Source organism: Lepisosteus platostomus, chromosome 16 (assembly GCF_059453375.1).
Source record: "Lepisosteus platostomus isolate fLepPlt1 chromosome 16, fLepPlt1.hap1, whole genome shotgun sequence".
NCBI lineage: Eukaryota > Metazoa > Chordata > Actinopteri > Semionotiformes > Lepisosteidae > Lepisosteus > Lepisosteus platostomus.
Window position 1 is genome coordinate 20,346,878 of NC_142626.1, and position 6,776 is coordinate 20,353,653.

At 40.7% G+C, this 6,776-nt stretch overlaps 1 pseudogene; it reads right to left on the minus strand.

The window, feature by feature from the left end:
* Positions 1-1,099: 1,099 nt before the first annotated feature.
* On the minus strand, positions 1,100-1,798 carry LOC148647012 (uncharacterized; annotated as a pseudogene).
* Positions 1,799-6,776: the final 4,978 nt, after the last annotated feature.

Genomic DNA, 6,776 nt, shown 5'->3' on the forward strand with positions numbered 1-6,776 from the left:
TTTCCTTTGTTTTAAGTGTCGAGAGCGGAGGTTGCCAGAGAGTAACCAAAAGATCCACCCGAGGTTAGCATCAGCAGCAAGCCTTGTGAACAGGTCGGAACTGTGGACAGCTGAATCACTATTCAGAACTAGCGCTTCATCAGGAACAAACCAGTCCTCTTCCTGACCCGCTGGGACCCACAGTCACTTTTCTCCTGAGCACAACTTTGGTAGTTAAAGCAACACTACCTAGCCGGTCTTCAGTGAGCATCAGCAGCGCATGTCACAAGCCACACAGCACGGCTTGGCACCGAGCCAGAGAGCACGGATTGGACAGCAACAAGCCTGCAACTGTTTCTTTGCTTGTGTCTGCAGGAGATCTGAATCCCCAGAGATTGGATGAGTATTCAACTTCACTGCATTACAGCTTGAGAATTCAATTGTTATCCCAACAAGATGATATCAATTTAATTCCTAAGAGTTATGTACTTGTTTTCAGTATCTAATGTAGAAGTTGTAACCAAGTTCAATTATGAAACGGTCTAAATGAATGATATACTGAACGTATGTCCTCTTGATCATTGTATCTTATAAATGAAAAATACATACTGTAATATAGCTCCCAAACAAATGCAAACATGTTACATATATTCTTAAATTATTACTTGTTTTTCAGGAAGTTAAAAAACACTTGAATTACTTATCCAGTCTCTTGAAATAAAATAATTTTTCAAGCAATGTGATGCAAGATGCTTTTTTAACGTCAGAAAATGTTTTTTTTCTCAAAATTTTATTTCGAGAGACTGGATAAGTAATTCAAGTGTTTTTTAACTTCCTGCAATGGTGATTAAAAACCATTAATACTTTTGTTGGAGTTTAAATAAAGTTGATGTTTCTCTTTTGGCTAGACTTGACTATTTAGCCATGAGATTATGTTTATGTTTATTAATCTTCCTTGTTATGCACTGAGAATGATAAGCACCCCACCGCGCACGTGCGACAGCAGAGAGAGAGACACACACACAGTTTTTCATTGTCAAAAGTAATTGTTTTTTACTTTTGTACAATTTTTTTTACATTTCTCTTGTTGAACAGGAATGTTTTATTTCTGGACAGACTGTTAAACTAGAGGAAAAAAGTGCCTCCTTCTTCGAAGCATTTCGTTGATCCAATCACAAATTATTTTCCAGTCGCACAAAGTAAGTGTTTAGAATTTCCGATTCACCATGCTACTAATGGTTTCCCGGAGATTGCAAGGCAAGGCACTTTTGCTTCTGGACCCATCGAAATTTACTGATGTCGTCCACCCCCAGGAAATTTCAAAAGTCACAAGATTTTGAAACACAAGGGTGGCGTAGCGGTCGGCTCTGGCTTTCCCATCTATACCAATGCACTGCAAGTACAACCCCCCCTCTTTCTCTTGAGTGATGGGCAACAGCTGGATATCTGGGAGAATTGTTCGTTCCACTGGCGTCTGTGAATTCCGCTGTGTAAACGGTGCTTCTTGAGGGGAGATAGACAGCGGGGACAGCATCAGCCAGGTCCTGGGCGGTGGTGAGCAGAGAAGCCGGGATGGAGTGTCCTGAGGCGGTGTGTGCTCTGTGGGGGGCAGAGCTTCCGCCAGGCATTGCAACCTGCGCGGTGGGGGGAGGCACTCATTGGGAGACAGCTGCTCAAGTGTTTGACTGCCGGTACACACTGTCTCCGGCTTCTGCATCTTCAGGAGTGTCTCTAACTTCCCAATCCTCCCCTTTAATGCGTCGTACTGCTCCCACTGTCCCACAGTGAAACGGGAGAACAGTCTGGGGAGTTCGCCCATTTTCCATGTAAATAGTTCCCTGGTTCCGTACCCCTCTCCCTCTCCCTCTACAGACACAGCTGTATGAGCTCCACCAGTCAGAACAGGAGGCTCTACTGTACACAGAGAGGGGCGGGAGGAGGAACAAGCTGCCCAGCCCTGTGGTTGAAGCTGATACCCTGGATTCTCTCCAGACACAGCTCTATGAGCTCCACCAGTCAGGACAGGAGGCTCTTCTGTACACAGAGAGGGGCAGGAGGGGGGAACAAGCTGCCTAGCCATGTGGTTGAAGCGGATACCCTGGATTCTCTCCAGACACAGGTGTTTGAGCTCCACCAGTCAGGACAGGAGGCTCTACTGTACACAGAGAGGGGTGGGAGGGGGGAACAAGCTGATACCCTGGCTTCTCACACAGACCATAAGAATCAAGTAATAGGTTTATTCCATGCTGAAAAAAAGAAAACACATTCCATAGGAATCAGCGCCTTTACACAGCACCTTTAAAGATGGCTTCTCAAAGCACTTTACGGGATAAAAACAACAATAACAACAACAACAATATTGTGTTCCATTGCACTTTGATAGATCGTCTTTAAATCAATTGATGATTTAAAGTTTGACAGTAAAGGTTCATATTGTAACGCATACAGCTGACATTTCTTTATAAAAATTTTAAAAATCATTTGCGGAGCTTAAGAGGGGGGAGTCTGCTCTCAGTGACAGCTGACAATCCTCCATACATTCAAGTGAAAAATAAATAACGCCAATGTAAGCGTCGTATTTACAATTTGTTGATAATAAAAATGTTATGTTCTCTAAGGCTTTGTGATAGTTTACCCAGGGAGTTGTGTAAGCATGTGTGGTGACTATTTATTGTTATAATAAATATATTTATATATGTTAGTTTCGAACATGTTGTGATATTTAGAAATATAAAAAGTCAATTAATTGTCCATAACATTGCTATTTTATTTTTTCAAAGAAATGTTTGTTAAAAAAAACGTCATGGCTCCAACTGGATTTGAACACCCAACCTGTGATTTAAAAGTCAGGAACCTAGACTACAGTGCCACTCGCAAGGTCGCATGAGGAGTGGTAAAACAGCCCTACACATACAGTATCAACAGACATTGTACAGCGTGTACTATTGTGTTGTAGTACATGAATATAATTATATCGTTATTAATTTCTTTAGATACGCGATTCCATCTTATATTCCCTATTAATCAAATTCTAAAAGTATGCTTGTTGACTCCGGTATCGAGCGTATTCGCAGAAAAGTTTAAAACTACCACTTTTTATACACGTTATTTCACATGTTTAGTTAAAGACTTTGATGCTTAAAATGTTTAGGGAGAAATGATATACTGGTGTGTATTTTTTCTTTAAAGTACCAGCCATATACTGTAATACTGTATGTTTATGTTCCAAAATTAATATCGTTTATGGCCTTCACACGCGTTATGCTCCTATTCTTTTTATGCTCAGCTACTAAGATTTCCCTTCAGTGGTAAAATTCCATATAAATATTCAATACTTAAATGGGCACAGTAAAGACATTTAAATCTTTCTACGACCGACCAATGCACCACGAGTGCCCCTGTCGGTCAACCAATCACGTACCGTGGTATGACGCGCGATGACGTGGACAATTACCCACGGTACGTGTCTATGCCACTCATTATAATTTCCTATTTATTGCACTTCAATGACTGCATCGTTTACATTCAAACTACTTGTTTACTTGTACTTTGTCTACTGTCTGTTTGTATATTGTCTTGATACACTGTCTGCACTTTGCACTTTTTAACACTTTTTTAACAATAGAGAGACAATGGAAGTAAGAATTCCATTGTACCAGTACATGTATCGGTTACATATGGCATTAAAATTCAAGTTCATTATGAAGCTGAGAAGAGCTCCATACTCTTGAGTCAATCTAAAACTAGTTTGTGTTATTATTATTAACTTACAAACAAATATTATTATTTCTTAGGCTAAAGCATTGTGCCTCACATTGCTGGGGGCCTGGGTTCTATTCCTGTGGTGCTATCTATGTGCAGTTTGCATGTTCTCCCACAGTTTGCATGGCTTTCTTATGGGTGCTCCAGTTTCCTCCCACATGATGCTAGAATAATCATCTGTTGGTTAAACTGGCCAGGGTGTGAGTGTGTTTTCCCTGCGATGGACTGGTGTCGTGTCCAGGGTGTATCCTGCCTTGAGCCCCTTGCAACCCAATGCTGAATAAACCAGCAAGAAAATACACAGATGGATGGATAAAACATTTAGTTGGATTGATGACTGGCAGACTTTTTAGTGTAGGTAAAAATTTCTCACAAGCAGGAAAACAAAACATTTTATGAGATACAAGATGTACCGACCAGGCTCACACCTGCTTAGGTTCGGTTTTGAGCCGCAGTTGGCTGATGATTTCAATGGTTGACTGCCATTTCAGTTTGCCTACAATTCCCTCATGCTGGATTTCTTTACTGTTTTTTATTTCATTCTCCATGATGGTGGTAAGGTATAACATTTTACAATTACTTCATCTGCAATGTAGTTATTTATTTGAAAAATCTACCTTCAAGTATTGCTTAGAGACAGGGACTTTGAGACCTGTGAGATACTGTACGTCCAACACAGCTCTTGATGCCATTTTCTGATGTTACAATGCCTGTTTGCTGCTACCATTGCCAGTCTGCTAAAATGTCCTGCGCTGGCACTGACTTGAACAACCTATTCTGACTTTTGTATCTAGAATACACTTCGCTTTTCTCCAAACTTCCCGACTAATTGAGACCAACCAAACCAGTCTTACTAGGTGCAGTGGTTCTGTGGCTAAGGCTCTGCACCTGTATTGGGAAAATTGCCAGTTCAAATCCCAGGGCTGGCAGAGGAATCCTACTCTGTTGGGCCCCTGGGCAAGGCCCTTAACCCCAACTACTCCAAATTGAGTCAAAGTGTATTTATCAAATGCACAACAATAAAGTGTGCAGCAGTAGTTGCTGGCAATGAAATGTCTTTTTCGCGAGCTCACAAGAATCACAAAAACATAAAAACACAAAAATCACAAAATTGAGGTTATAAAAATAAGGTTACATAATAATAGATGTAATAGGAATTGATAAAAGTCAATATGAGTAGAGCTGCTATGTGTCCATGGTGTATGCAATATATACAAGTAGTGTGGTTATGCTGAATACAGTGAAAACTGTGAGTCCATGTAGCCAGTACAGGTGATTTGCTAAAGGAGCTGCAGGTTGGCTATTTAGCAGTCTTATTGCCTGGAGGTGGAAGCTGTTCCGTAGTCTGTTGGATTTGGACCAAATGTTTCGGTACCGTTTACCGGACGGTAGGAGGGAAAACAGTTTGTGACTGGGATGACTGGGGTCCTTGAGAATGGACCTGGCCTTCACTCTTTTAAACTGTAAGTTTTTCGCAACTGGCAATCAGTTGACCAGACTACATTTTCTGATTCTGTTCTGTCTTCATTGTCTTGCTTTTTTGCATTAGCTCCCTTAAAATTCAAATCATCTTCTATACTAAAACTAAAACATAGGTGGCATCTTTCTCACTTGAATGTACATCTTCAGTCTTGAAGGTGACTTATCCCACATCATTGAGAAACAATCCTAGGTACCTTTACTCCACCCTCAATAGACTGCTAAAGTCAAACTGCCCTACTGCTAAAGCTGCTTTATATCAGCTTTGCAATAACTTCTCAGAGTTTTCACTTCCAAGACTGACAACATCCAGCATCACATTGTCTCCACTTAATGTTTCTACTCTATCTCCTCCATACATGTCTGCTTTTGTTGGTTATCTTCTTTCTAGTTTCATTTAGCTTGACACTACACACCTTAGTAAATTGGTATTGCATATGAAAACCGCTACCTGTTTGCTTCTATCATTCATTATTCTTCCTGTTTCATTTCAATCCTATTTTTCTGCCTCTGCCCTGTTGTCCTCAACATAGTAAATGAGTCCTTGAGCACTGGAGTGGTGCCAATTGCCTTTAAAATGATTGTACATGCACCTGTACATAAACAAAAAATAATAGGGCTGTAGACAACCTAAACAAGTTTTGCCTTATAACTTATCTTGCAAAAGATTTTAGAATGTGCTGTTGCTGTTGCAACTCAATTAAACAACCACTTCATTGCTAATAACCACTTTCAGACCCTTCCAATCTGATTTCAGACTATTACAAGTGATAATTCATAGGGTGCATGTTCCACAAGTTTACAGTCTCTTCCCTCCACAGGCAATAGAGTGTCGGTGTTGAATCGAGCCGGGAGAAAGTATTCTAGGGTTGATTGAGGTGTGAGGATTTAGCTCAATGAAAGAGGAGAAAAAAATATTCTCTTTGGTAAGAGGATTCCAGTGCCTGAGCTGTGTAGCTGTTGGCACAGTTCTGCAACGAACAACCACACCAGCATTTGATAAAGAGCTCTCAATTAGAGACACTCATGGTGTTAATGTGAGAATGCATTCCCACGTGGCTATCAGAACTGCAAAGATATCTTGGGTTCTCTAGTGGTGACCAGCAGTATTGTTCTGCGAAAAGTCCATTTCCCCACTGTGTCATATACACAATTAAGCCCGATCCATTATTCAGGATCCCGGCCACAAACAGTTCTCCCCCTTGCGCTCTGTCAAGTACCTCATCACTGAAGCACGGACTACTAGCCTAAAGCACAGTTTCTACCCTATAGCAGTAAACATCATAAACAGCTAACTGTGCAATGCCTCAGAACTTCATGCACCTCTGCACTATGCATTTTTTATATGAACTACCACATATTTCTTTTTCACTAACACAATGACACCATAGTTTACTGCAACTTGCTTACCGTTGATACACATTTTGACACGCATTCTAAATGACTGCATCTGTATCATGACAGTGTTAAAGATATTAATTTCATATGTGAGGAAATGAGTACAGGATAGAACTTCGCACCAAAGCTTTCCCAGACATCCAGTTGACATCCCTGTA